Here is a 14,753-nt window from a genome sequence, read left to right as displayed (position 1 = left end):
GAGTTACTGCAAGGCAAGCAGTCTGAAATATGAATAAACTATACGTTTGCAGGAACTGCAGCCAGAGATCTGAGGAAAACACAAGGCTAATGTATGTAAAAACGTAGTACAGCCACTCCAGCTTATTACTGTGCAGTACATGACAGGTCATCTTAGATCATGAAAAGGAGATGAGATTGTGATGTTTCCAATATTCATGGCCTCTTTAGGATGAGGCAAATCACTTGTAATGGCCAGCCATCTGGATGAGACTGCCATGAACTGGGTGACTCTCAATTACATGAAATTAAATTCATTTTCAAGCTTTGCTTTCTACAGAACTGTATCTCGAGAGAATGTGAATCCTGAACGTGAAGGCCTGGAACCCTGAGTGTGTTTGTGTTTGTGTATGTGCGAGTGTGAGTGTGTGTGTGTGTGTGTGTCCGTGCGTGTGAAAGAATCACAAGGGTGTATCTTATGACTAGGAGAGTGAAACACCATTCTGGGAGACATATTGATCAGCGCATCCCTCATGGGAGAAATCAGCCTCTCACTCTGAAATGGAAGCAACGGAGGGGAAAATACAAATCAATACTCATTCAAAACATGAGGAAAGGTCTTTAACATTAGGCATGGATCTGGGGTAAGCTCGCACTCAAATCACTGACTCACAACGGTGACAGCACTTTCTTAAGGAGTGATTAATGTTCAAAATGGCATTTAATTATTTTTTCAGAAATGAGAAATTCAATATTCAGAATGTAATTTTGTGAATTTCCCCATGTACATAGACGGACAGAGTGAACTTGTATACATACATACATAATTAGAATAATGTTCTTTACAATGACTTGCACCGAGGGCATTTCATTGGGAAAAATTCTGCCAGAGAATTTCATATACAAGCTTCTATTTTAATACCTCCACAGTAATTACCTCAGGAGGGCTCCGGGCTTTTTTCAGTTGTGTAACACCAGAGCCTACACTTAGCTGGCAAGTATCTGAGCTACTCAGCTGAAGCAGTGCTTGTCTGGGAAGCCCTCATGCAAAACTGAATGGAATGACTAATTGATTATGTGTCTAACGTCTAACGGAGGCAAAACAACTTTTAGAGTGATGCATCACAGGGCTCTCACCACGCTGCACCAGAGCAATTAGTAGCTGAAGGCAGTGCAGGCCACATAAGGTAGGCAACTTAAGACAGTGACGTTAAAACGGCTGCAAATATACACTACAGAAGAAATTCAGGACCTCATTCTCCCTCTTGGTTAAAATTCTACGATGCCGCTGACATTTCATGAGTGAACGTAGAAAAGCAGAAAGCCTGAAGCCACAACTCGCCCGGGGGAGAAGAAAAAAAAGGAAAATGGTGAAAGGAAAAATCCATAAAAACACTGCCAGCATGAAATGAGGGAGCTATATGTCTGGCAGGTGGTCACCGGTGCACTGAAAATAGAAAATGTTTTCTTTTTTTTCCCAGGCCTTGTGTTGCTTGGTTCCCCTGAACCTGCCATTCGCATCCACAGAGGCGATTACTGCACCTGCGCCCAAACTGCACAGCACTGGCAGCATTGGAGACAAGCGCATAAGACTTTATGCTGTCTAGCAGCCTGAGAGTCTGCAAAACAAACTGTGGCTCATCTGGCTCCCAACATGTCCATCAAGCTGAGTGGTCCACACGGTGTCAACACCCATATGGTACAAGAATCAATGTTTTGTTTGTATGTTTCTGCTTTACCCCCTATTATTGAATAACCAGAACTGTCCCACCTCACTGCTGCAATGCCCGGTAAAAACTACCTCTATCCATGCATGATACTTACAATCCCGAGAGTTAAGATCCTTTCCACCCCATTCCCACTTGTGAAGAAATCAGACTAATCAAATATCACTCCAGACCAGAGGTGGACAAAGAGGGTGACATCTCTTTCTGGGATTAAAATGTTTGCCCTTAATGATTTAATTAACCCAATGTGTGATTTCACATTTTAGCCAAACTTACCATTAAGGCCATAAATGGTGGGGGTTGAGGGAAGTTTCCCCCTCATAACTCTAAAGCACTAGTGAGAAAAGCGTTATATACAGTAAATGCAAATTATTAATTAATTATTATTATTATTATCATTATCATTATCATTATTATTATTATTATTATTATTATTATTATTATTATTATTAATAATAATAATAATATTTACATAAGCTGATAACTTTTTCCCTCCCTATATGAATGAATTGACTGTGGTCCAGTCGAAGAGTGAACCAGCATTTCGTGATTAGCGCTAACCAGCATAATGGTTTCATCAGCAGAGAACACGGAGGAAGTTCAGCCTCAGGTGGCCAGTGCATGACTTCACAGATGAGCCACTCTGAGGATTCCAAATGAATTCTATGACCCGTGCACAACGGCTCTTCCGAGCTCTGTCACATCAGACATGAGGGATCCACAGATCCTCCATGGAATACTGCACCTAATCCATTGGAAAAGGTTCAGCATAGTGCTCGTATTGTCTTATGAAGAACCATGCCACTGTTTCTAAACAGGCTGAAGTAATTGCCCATAAATCAATTTCACCATTTTTCAATGGTGACATTTTTACAGATTTGCTTCTTTAATGCAGATTAAAGTAAAGAATTAATCAATATAGCCAAATCAAATGGTTTCCACTACAAATTTTCATTTAAAGATATCCAACTGATCGAGACGAAAAAGTCTTACTTTTCAGTTTGTCCTTTTTTTTTTTTTTTTTTTTAACCACTATACCACTAAGTATGGCAGAAACATAGCAGTGTGTGTTTGTGTGTACACATCTGTATGTGTTTGAGTATGTACCTATATATGGTATATACCCCCCCCCCCCCCCCTCCAGAATTAACCACTTATTCATAGTCGTTTCCTCCCCCTTCCCCTCCTTTTCAGAATCACTTCATTGGGCCAGGGTGAACGCTTTCATCAATCAATCAAGCAGTCAATCATTCCTTAATTTACACAGGGAATACTCTTGAGTCCAAGGTCTCGTTCACAAGCATGCCCTGTGTAGCAGGGAAAATAATTAAAACACAACCACACTTTTAGATACACATACATTCTACTACAATCACTCAGTCACACAGCAGTTTATTTTAAGAAAGCTTTTCAAAGAGGTACAAAGGCTACCTGAGCTGGTCAATAAGAGCACGACAGGTATAGGCCTACTGCTGTTTTCAGCCAAGATGTCTGGAGAGTATTTGAGCCTGGAGAAAACAGACCCTGTCCCATTCCCCACTCTTAAAAAATAAATAAATACATAAACAGGATTTTGTTTGATGCTTTTGCGAGCCAAAAACTCTGAAGAGCCGTTCACAAAACAGACATCGATATTTGGTTTCCTCACACTCCCTCTGTGCCCCAGCAAAACAGCCCAGATTACTGGCAGATGCTAACAAAACAGGTTCTGGCGCCTAAATACTTCTCACCCACCCCACCCACACCCCTCCCCCTACCCCCAACGAAAAATACTTAGAGCAGCATTGAAAAATGTGCGCATATTACAAACCGACAAACTGCACTACAAAAACAAATACCAGTTGAAAGTAAGAACATCCTCTTCTGCCCCATCAGTTATCCTGGGGAGGTGGGACTAAATTAAAACTTTTATTTTCACGAAGTGGGTTTCCAACCCCGACCAAGAAGGAAAACAAATCCCTAGCTATGAGGGGGTTGGGGGGGTAGGAGGAGGGCGCGACAGCCGCGCATTCCTTCCCCCGCTTCCTCGAGGCGACGCCTTCCTTCCGCTGCAGGAGCGTGTCAGCGGGGCAGGGCGCACACCCTAAGCGCACACACACGCTAATCGTTAGCTCTCTCCCAAAGGAACGCCGCAGACCTGACAAAGCCGTCGACTGCACGGAGGCCCCTCGGGCTACTCGTATCGGTTTAGGGAACGGAAAACTACGGCCTCCCTGTGCCCGCAAGACAGCTTGGTCCCCAGTTATGACCTTGTACTCCCATGGGAGTCACAATGTAAAAGGCTTGGAAACAACAGAATAATGACCATATTGACAAAAAACAGCGTGCTGCATTTTCCCCATCAGCTACTGTTTTAATGCAAGTGAAAATGCCAGGTGAGATAATTATCCTTCAGCTCTATAACAGCAGGATTTTGATTCTGTTTATGTTGGCTGTGGGAAGAAGTAGAGGTATGTTCCAGTGTAATATGGGGGTATAAATAATGCTTTGCATTTTTTTTCTCCCACAGTGAGCTAGCTGAGCGTTACGAAGAAGCAAAAGACTATTACCTTTAACAGAAGCAGGGCAATCCAGCAGGTCTTTGACAGTCATCCTTTTGACTACTTACTGGCAAAATGGCAAAGCTACATCCTTTAACTTTTAAAAAATTATTACACGGAAAATTACCAAAGCAAATAAATAAAATTTCAAGGAATAAACTCAGTACAACATATTACAACATGACATGAACAGGCCTATGCATGGTTCTACACATGACGCCACATGGATTGAATCTTGACAAAATTGACCTGTGGCTGAAAGCACTGATGTACGGAGCAGCAGAATTGAATTATTCTATCGATCTCACTGACTTAAAGGTCATTAAAGGCCGGTGTCGAAGGGATACAGTGCTTGGCTGCGGTGCGGGCAGACACCCGATGATGCTGGAAAGAACAGTCATTGCCTTGGGAAATGCAGGGAATGAGATAAGGACCTGCTTGTCAGTCACACTTCAGCAGTGGCTAAATCCAACCCCGATCTCGCCACTGGTTTTGTCCCCATTGAAGCCAGGCCTCAGCAGTAAAAAGGAATAATATCTCTTAAGATCACTGTTACAATAGCCCCTCACCTTGCAACCTGCCAGCCCAATATTTGAGGGTGGTTTTATTTATTCATCTATCTATCGATCCATCCACCTATCCATCTACATATCTATCAACCCATCTATCCATCTGCAATAGGCTACATGAAGCCAAGCTGAATTCTATGTTAGTGCACCATTTCCACTGTACAAAAATCAAACTACAGACAGAGGTTCATGCAGGTTGCAGTGGAATTATATCAGTTGGAGGAGATAAACAATGCTAAATAGTTAATAGTCTGGTTGTCTTTCCAGGTCCTTCTAGCAGAGCTACACTGAATCAAATAAGAGTTTCACTGTCACTAATAAAAAACAGTAATGGGATGGAATAAATGTGCCATTGTGTGTAATTAGCATGGTCATTGATTTCTTTCCCCGTTAATTACACTTTAATCACATTTAATAGCAAAGACATGGTGCTTAATGAAGGTATCAAGAGTCCTAAATAGAAGCGAGTCACCTCACTGACCCAACTGCGCAAGTGAAAATGAGAACACGACAGACGGTCATGACTGACAGCCAGTCTGTAACGGAGCAATGTGATGGTGGCAAACGTGTCCATGTAGCTCTGACCTCACTTTGAGCTAGTCTCGTCCACAGAGGGGAAAAAAATGCGGGGAAGAAAATGGGACATTATAACAGACGAGTATGAAATGGACTGCAAAGAGCAATGATAAAATGACCAATTAAAGAATTCACAAATGGAGCTAGAATTAAAAATGATTCAAATAAAAAATGGTAGTCGTGAAGGTCCACTTTTATGCTTTGGATAAAATATATCCACAACTGATTTTAGCCAAAATTCAGTGGAGAACTGCACTAAAAATTCTAGATGTCACTGCACATATGATTAGCCTAATGATTTTATCAGCTTATTTATATTTATTTCCACCAGGCGACAGCCTGGAGGGGATTATGCATCTGGTCGTGTGTGTGTGTGTCTGTGTGTGTGTGTATCTGTCCGCAGCTAATCTCCTATACTACTGGGCCGATCAGCCTAATATTTGTTGTGCATGCTGGCAGCAGGCCAAGGACCTGAATTCTCGAATAGTTGGCAAATCGGCCAACGACAAATATTTTATTTGAATTAATTTCCATCATTGTCCATTGAAATACATTGAGTTCGAACTCTTCACTCACTAACCGGCCGGCAGGGGCCACAAGTGATCAACAACTGCTTCCGTTTGGAATGAAAGACCAGTGATGTAAAATGTCAATTTCAACGTTAAAATGGCAACAAAATAATCTGCCAACTAATGGGGTAAATTAATGTTTGAATCTGTGGCTATTATTTTGTTGCCATTTTCACGTTGAAATTGATATTTTACATCGCTGGTCTTTTGGAATTGTTCCCGTCCAGACTGTTCCTATCCAGATTTGAAATGAAAGTGCCAGACTATAACGTCAACGTTAGCTCTGTCTAACACATCGTGGCTGATATGAATGAAATTAGCTAACATGACACCACCTTTAGCGTTACTTCACTGAATCGGCGTTTTTGGGATTTTCAGTGGCACACGGTAAAAACTTTGTATTTGTCTGGTTGCATTGATTGTGTAGCCTCTATTGTTGCGTCAGCAAAGCTAACACGCCTAGTGGAGATCTGCACTCTACTGAGTGCACTCTTCTAGTATATCATATAATCCTGAAGATCACTGGCTTGTAATAAGACTGAGAAGTCATTGGCTGAAGACAGCATTGTAATAGTTTATTTGAAACATGATGATACTCCAACAGTTACTCCAGTGAATAAATAATCTGACAAGTAGATAGATGGATAGATGGATAGACATATAACTCAGCGAATACCCTCAGTCCAGACTGCAAGCGGCCATTTTGGGACTGGTTTGAGGGTACTGAAGAGTCGAACAGCCATGGACAACTCACATCCCTCTGCTAGCAGCTGATCCAGAGGGGCAGACCCAGATCTGAAGAACAGTACCCTGTGTCTCAGCTCTCCAAATTTCCAGACTAGGGAGCATGTTAACTGCCTACTGCAGTCAGTCATATCTACTGAGCATGGCTCTTATGCGTTTAAGGCACTACAGACTCACTGTCAAACTAAACACATATAGGAACCCAGGGGGAGGTCAAATTGGACCAAATCAATAATTCATAATTATTGTTTTAAGTGTTTCTGCGGGACACCTTTCATAATGTGACAATACAGCACAGCAGATCAGTGCAATGTGCATTGAAAATATTTCTGACAACAATAACAGATGACGACAAAATTTATAAGCCAGAAAAAAAAAAAAAAACAATAGTTATCAAAAAAAAAACCTGAAAGTGGGTTAGAAATAATGATAGCAGGGATGAACATTCCTGAAGACTTAATTATTCGGTACTGAGTCATGAGAGGGAATCAACAAGCAGGAGCGCTTAAAGCATTTACAGGCCTAATAGTGCTCAGCACGTGGCACGAGGCCCACAGAGGCATGTCACATGAAGAGGTAAAGCTCACGGTCACAAAGGGCCCAAAGACTAAGCCGCCTTCCACATTTAAGGACACGATTAAAACTAGGGACTGAAACAAGCAAACAGCAGACTCATTATGAGGCAGAAAACCTGCAAGGAAGAAAAAAAAATTAAATTCACTGCTACCGTATGCTGTTACCGCTTTAGTCATCTTCTGCACGTTTGAATTCATAAACATTCAAAAGCTAAATGCGCACCACCGAGAGTATAGCCATTACTGCTTACTGTATAGCCGGTTCGAATGACAATTTGTCTACAAAGATTATTAAAAGAAGATGAACAAAAACCATTTTGCTGGTGAAAAAGGTTAATGACTTCAGTGGCATAAGGTCAGTCAGAATATATGTACGTACTGCAGTTTTTTAGTGGTGTAAGCAATGACTAACTTTGATTTTCTATAGCATTTAAGACCCCTTGACATTGCAGTCATCATCTTCTAAGAGTACAAATTAGGATATAACGGATTGCTACAATGCATTCCGATCATGAGTCCTGCTGGGGAAAGAAACTGATTGGGTTCATCAAAAATGTGTGTTGAAGTTTTTCATGTGTTCTCGTGTTCATTGATGTTGAAAATGATCAGGGAAATTCAATCAAACGTCGGATGCACATCAGTTATTCTTAGCTTTGGCATTGTTTTGCTTTTGACTGGAAGTAAGTCCAAGGATGCAGCAAAAAAAGAAAAACATTAGGATGGGGTGGGAACACAAATTACACAAGAAGAATAACAAACAAATTCATGAACCTTCGGATATGGGAGCTGAGAGTCAAGAACCACACCTGACTGAAACAGATTTTCAAATCCACAGCAAATAGAGCCCTCTTCATTCTCTGCCCTCGCCTCATAACATGAAATTTCAGCAGCCAGACCTGCTTTGTAATGGGAAACGAATGCCATGTTGCCGGGGAAACAATGAGAAACCTACCCGAATTCAAAAGCCCAGGGCCACAGCTTCCGAGTGTAGCGATAACTGACATTTTAATGATGTGGTTTTCTTTTTGTAAAAAAGAAAACCACATCATTTAGATTTTATAAAAAAGAAAAGTTGCTTTTAACAACCATGGCTCTCAGGTTCCTGACCTGGATATTACCACAATTTTGCTATAAAACACATATTTACCACACATGCTGCCCTAACTATGGCTTAAAACAGAACAGTGGAACCAGAATGTTAACAGTATTCCTGTCACGTCAGATTATCTGTACATGCAGGGGATTATATAGAGATTTACCTCCATAGAGAAATCCTATAAACAAACAAAGACTTATATATATATATAGAGAGAGAGAGAGAGAGAGAGAGAGATCGGAGTACACTCACACACACAGACATACAAATTTGTCATGAACATTGTCAGACACATGACAAACATGTAGCCTAAATGTTCACATCTGAGACTCGGTTATTTGGAATTGGAATTAGCAAAAAGAGAAGAATGATGAGCTGGTGACATATGAAAGGGTTCTCAGGTTCTCTACAGCAGCCCATCCTGAAGAGCGGACGTATTCATCCAGGTCGTCTCATCCTCGTCTGGGTCAAGAGCGTCGCTCCTGCCTGCCCTCCCTAGCGACACTCGACGGGCGATACGGCGGCCGTCCCCCTCACCCCCGCGCTCTATGACACGTCGCCAACGGGAGTCCATTAGCGCCCCGCGTCCTTCCGCCTGGCCGCGCCGCGCCGCGCCGCGCCGGGGGGGCTTCCGCCGCCTCCGCGGCTTTGATCCGCTCCACTGACTCCGCCCCCACGGCAGACCCATCATCCGTCTCTGCTTTCGCAAATGAATTTGCTCTGAGGTGCTCTGGAGCAGGCGCCGGGGACGCTGCACTCTGGAGCACTTATAGAGGAAAATATGCATTACCCACAGGCCCCCAATACGCTGCATACACTGAATACTGACGTTGAGTTTCCACCGATACTGAACACCCACACGCTCTGCGCAGTAGCACAAACCCAGGCTTCGCAGTGGAAAACAGATTCAGTGCCTGCTCATCAGCGAAGTTCAATTGGATTAATGAAGACTGTCACTCCTCATGAACTGAGAAAACCCTACCCTCACAGAGATCTAGCAGAGAAAACTATAACCACTTCCCTTTAATAGGCCTTCCTATTAAAAGTAACTATGTGATGCTTTACAGTTCTGTAATCTGGGCCAGACCCATCTGCTCAAAAGCAGAAAAAGTGCTTAAGCAAGCATAACCAGGCACTGTCCCTTCATATGCAAGGACAACAGTGGGCGAATTAGCTTCCGGACATTGTTCCATTAGCATGTTATTTTAGCCTCGGCTGGAGCCACTTAGGACACAATATACTTCGCCCGTTATATACACTCACCGGCCACTTTATTAGGTACACCTGTTCAACTGCTTGTTAACGCAAATATCTAATCAGCCAATCACGTGGCAGCAACTCAATGCATTTAGGCATGTAGACATGGTCAAGACAATCTGCTGAAGTTCAAACCAAGCATCAGAATGGGGAAGAAAGGTGATTTAAGTGACTTTGAACGTGGCATGGTTGTTGGTGCCAGACGGGCTGTTTTGAGTATTTCAGACTCAAATAACCACTCGTTACAACTGAGGTATGCAGAAGAGCATCTCTGAACGCACAACACGTCAAACCTTGAAGCAGATGGGCTACAGCAGCAGAAGACAACCCGGTACTAGCAAGGTGTATCTAATAAAGTGGCCGGTGAGTGTATAGTGCTGTATTTAGCAACAGGGAATTCAGAAGTGTCATGCTATCTTACAGAGCATAGCAAGTGTAATATATAGAGTCCTGGGCTCCTTTTTTACAGTAAGGAATGACTTAATTCTGGTAGGTATAAATGCATTGCTTTTTCCATCCTTTGGAAGCCCAAACCGGTCTGTTTGTTTGTTTTTTTCCTGTTCAAGGTGGTCTTGTAACTTGTTGAAGCTTGCCAGTTATGTTGAGAAAAATAAAACTATATAGAATTATTTGCCCTGCGTTCTGCATAAATTAATGAGGAAGAAAGGGAGAAAAATACTCTGAAGGCAGGCAGCAACGAACACGCTCTGCTGCACACTCATTAAGACGAATAATATGATTCTTGGCATTCACCCCATGATGCCCTCAAGACTATATTCATTTAATTGTTTTCCCCAATTTTATCCATGATTTATTCACATCTGTGTATTAGTATAACAAATCATGGGCTATGCAGAGCATGCATCAGTAGAATTAAAGAGAAGCCCATTCTGAAGGCTCAGGCAAAATTCAAAGAGTGGAACCATTAAGAGAAACACCACCAGAATATGCTTCAGAACAGAAGGGGGCACATTCATGAAACTGCCGGTAATTTTACCCTGTAAAATAGTAATTTTTTTTCAATTATCTTATATTCCACTCCACCAGTCTACTGTGGTAATGTCTCTTCATGTTCCTATGCTCTAGAAATCAGGTGTTCAGCCTTACAGTCTTTGTCGAATGGCAACGGAGCCTGAAATGAACCTTTATGCTAAACACCAAATCTGCATTTCTGTCAGGTTTAGTGCCCTGCTATTAATAATTATATGCATAATTGTAAAACAAGCGTCAATGTTACTAAATTAAGTCATTAGAATACAGCATAAACTCAATTTCAGTAAAAAAAATAAATAAAGTGAAAAATAAAATTTTAAATTTAAGTCATCCGAGTAAACTGAACAATTGAGTTTAACAGTGTCTGTATTAAGGTCTCCACACACACCTTCTCCCAGCCACTCAAACAATGGTGAAAGCTCAAATGGTCATGAGGCAGGCTCTTGGACTTCCTGGTAAAAACACACTGGTTTGCAGAGTGTAACACAGTGGGACATCTTACGGAAGGTTTTTAGGCTTTGCATAGCTGTCTATATAGGATTTAATTTTTATCCAGACATATTATTACACATGCAGAAGCTTTCCAAGCATTAAGTGCTCGCAGTTCTCTTCCATAATTCGGCAGAGTGGAGTGATTCAGAGAGGAACACGAATATCTTACACAAATTGTTTGACAGAGTTAGCCGACATCATGAATAAACACTGATTTGCAATGCACTTTAGCGTCCTTTGTATGGGTAGTTATCACAACCACCAAGAAAGACAGCACCATACAGTTGAAGAGAAACCTCAGGTACAGGTAGGCTACTGTGATTCTTACACACTTATGGGACAGACATTTTATTAGCTGATGCAAAATGACAAATTACACTGTTCAGTGGTTATTTATTCAAATATTTCTTTAGCCAAAAAAATGTTTCTCAGAAGTGTGTAATTCAAATACATATGTGCTGATTTACTGTCTACTACCTGACAAACCTATATTTATAGATCTAATGGTATTATCAGCTGTTTCCCTCCCACGTGTCTTAGTAAAAAGCACTCAGGAAATTAAAAATGAACATTTAAGCTGTCAGGTGACATTCATGTGTCGATTGTTAGGGGTGATTGTTTTTTTTGTTTTTTTTCTTCTTTTTCTTCAACAAAACTACAAACCTTGGACAAGTAAGCCTGTGAAAAATCATAAACCACCAAACAGACCATTGCACATATTTATATTAATACTGAACTGTGACTTTCAAAGCATGGCTTCCTTAACACTTCCTTAAACATGTTCAGTCAAGTTCTGGTCACCAGGCAATGAAGATTTACCCTACTGTAAGAGTCACTACACTGCCAATTCTGAAGCAACACCAATAAACTAAAATAAAAAAGGTTTTCCTTCAGGAAGTTGTTCACGTCAAATGCCAAAGGCTTCCTATTTATGTATGTATTTTGGAAAGTCGGACTTTAGGTGAGCTTGTACACTAGCCGGCGGTACCCTAGCCCGTGGAGAGCAGGGCCACAGGGCACAGTCAGAGGGCCCAGGCGCCCCCAAATCCTTAAGCCGCTGGAGGTCTGTAAATCACGCCTAACCTCTCCCTCTAACACACACACAGCACTGTACTGTACTGTTCAAAGCCAAAGGAGGACAACTGTGCACTTTGCACTCCACTTTAACCCTCCTCCTTTTAACAAGATCAAAATAATTACAAAAACAGCATGTGTGCGTGGTGGGGTGCATTACCAGACCACAGAAACCCTTTAAATCCACGAGAGAAAACAGTAACCGAGGAACAACATCAGCAGTTCCAGAAGTAATTTCACTTCCACTTCCGACTGAATCCAAACCCATTTGCTTGAAAGGGTTCCCGCTCTCTCCTTAAGTGATTCCTGTTGCCTGTATGAGTATAATGGGTGTTCCCAAGAAAGGGAGCACAATTATCGCATCAGGCAATCAATACCATCTAAACTTCTTAATATCCACACAGTTTCTGCCAAACACTGAATTCAACTGCCTCACAACTTTTTCCACTTACAGGCTAGCAGTGCACCCTTCTGTAATGCCTTCAATTAGCTACATACAGTACACAAAGCAGAGTATCTTGCAGTATATACAAGTACTTATATAATCAACCAAAATTACTTCCAAGAGTCGTCACAAAAGTCTACGTGGAAAATGCATATCATTTAGATGTATGTGTAAAATAATTCTATGAGTAGCCATGCATGTCTATAAAGTACAATTGAGAAGCAACTATTCTGAAAATTAAATAAAACGTTTGGTCATTTCAGCAGTAAAAGAACATGTGCTAAATCACATGTACAAACGCCGTCATTGGAATGTTACTGCGCACTTTAAATCTTCTTAGTCTCAAATTTTCTTTGCTACATGTGAAATCTAGGGTAATGTGATTGCTGCACGAATAATCCAGTATAACGTGATAGGTGCATGAGTAATCCAATGTGTTGTCACTGGTGCATGAGTAACGCAGTGTAATATGATTGGTGCATGAGTAACCCAGTATAATGTGATTGGTGCTGGTATATTTGACGCTGTGTTTTCAGATGTGGCTAGCAGAAAATGGGTTTTCCGGTAAAGCAATTTACAACTGAGCATTCTGAAGTGAGGTGTATCATACACAACATATCTAATAGCACGTGATGCTTGCTAAACACTGCAGAGAGATGATTTTGCTCCAATGCATACTGTAATCACTTGAGTTTGTTCTTATGTGTGACTGAGTCCTTCAAATGGTTTCACAGTGAGCTATATTACAAAAACTAAATATAGTAGTGAACAGTAAACCAGAAAGCCTTCATCTACAAGGACATTGAAAAAAACCACCTTCATACAACACATTAACAAAACAATGAAAAATTCGGAGCACTTTAGGAAACACCTTAATGTCTTCTGAAGTACTGATCTGAGCCCAGGGGCTCATTTAATGGGAACACAGGCAGCAATTTCCACCGTTTACTTTAAGAGCTTAAGATTTAACATCAGTAAAACTTTGAGCAAGAACACTGACTTACGTTCTTACTTTGCTTTACTTGCTTGCTATTGTTTGCTTTGAGGCTAATACCAGCTCTCTTTTGAGCTCCGCTGAGAACAGGCCAGAGGAAATGAGTCACTGCAAAACCGGAGAAGGCTAGCTTTTCCTGTCCACTTCTGAGGAGCATTTTGAATAGGGGGACTCCAGCAGAGAGACAAGGGAGAAATTCAACTACTCGATGAGGAACATTAACCCCATGGGGGATGGGGAGTGGGGTAAAATGAGTGCTTCTCTGCAATCAACACCAGGCAACAGCTTACGTTTAATATGAATACACAGCTGTGGACCCAACACTTGTGCTCAGGTTATTTCTGCTATAGGGTCCATTGTTTTAGGAGAGCGCCAGGATGTTTATCTCACAGCTACCACGTCCTCTATGTGACCTTGCACTGCGTCCTGGCATCAGCCCAAACTTCTGTGCCAATCAAGTTGACCATCCGGAACAATCTACCGGTCATGATAAAGACACTTCTCTAATCTCGAAAATAAGGAAAAGGGTCAGACCTTCCTGACAGTGAAATACCGAATCGATCAAAAAATTATGTGCGTTAGCACAAACCTGAAGTCAGTTTGATATGCCTGTCAGCTGCTATGGCCCTTGTAATAGCTGACACAGGCCAATATAGACATAGCCTACTGTCTGAAGTGTAGGATAAATGGCTGATTGCTATGCGCAGCCAGTGAACGGTTGACAACAGCACCCATCAAAACAGGATGTCACACAGAAGAGAGACAGGAGGACACTGGCAGTCGGGCAAGCGAGTGAAAGGGCCGTGCCACCAGGGCCCCTGGGAGCAGGGACGGCAGACGGACACGCCCCCGCGCCCAGACGTTCGAATGAGGCTGTGACAGGGTTCAGAGGTCACCGCTCGACCCCCGCATCCCCTGCCAAGGCCCGTGCAGGGAGGCTGACCTAAACTTCTTCTTCCTTGACCAACCGTGGTGATTGTGTACCACACCTAACCGCCCTGTGCAGGAAATTCATATTACAGAGAAGCTAAACCCTGCAGATGAGGGCGACATAGCTCAGGAGGAGTCGGAGGGTTGCCGGTTCGATCCCCCGCCCTGGGTGTGTCGAAGTGTCCTTGAGCAAG

General features: G+C 42.1%; 1 protein-coding gene across 3 annotated transcripts in view; it reads right to left on the bottom strand.

Moving 5' to 3' along the window:
- myrip (myosin VIIA and Rab interacting protein) overlaps positions 1–14,753 on the bottom strand; it is a 118,457-nt gene that overhangs the window by 90,609 nt on the left and 13,095 nt on the right. The window lies entirely within an intron of this gene.

Source organism: Anguilla anguilla, chromosome 4 (genome assembly GCF_013347855.1).
Source record: "Anguilla anguilla isolate fAngAng1 chromosome 4, fAngAng1.pri, whole genome shotgun sequence".
NCBI classification, from domain to species: domain Eukaryota; kingdom Metazoa; phylum Chordata; class Actinopteri; order Anguilliformes; family Anguillidae; genus Anguilla; species Anguilla anguilla.
The sequence above is the reverse complement of the archived record's forward strand: the minus strand, read 5'-3'. Positions and strand labels throughout refer to the sequence as shown.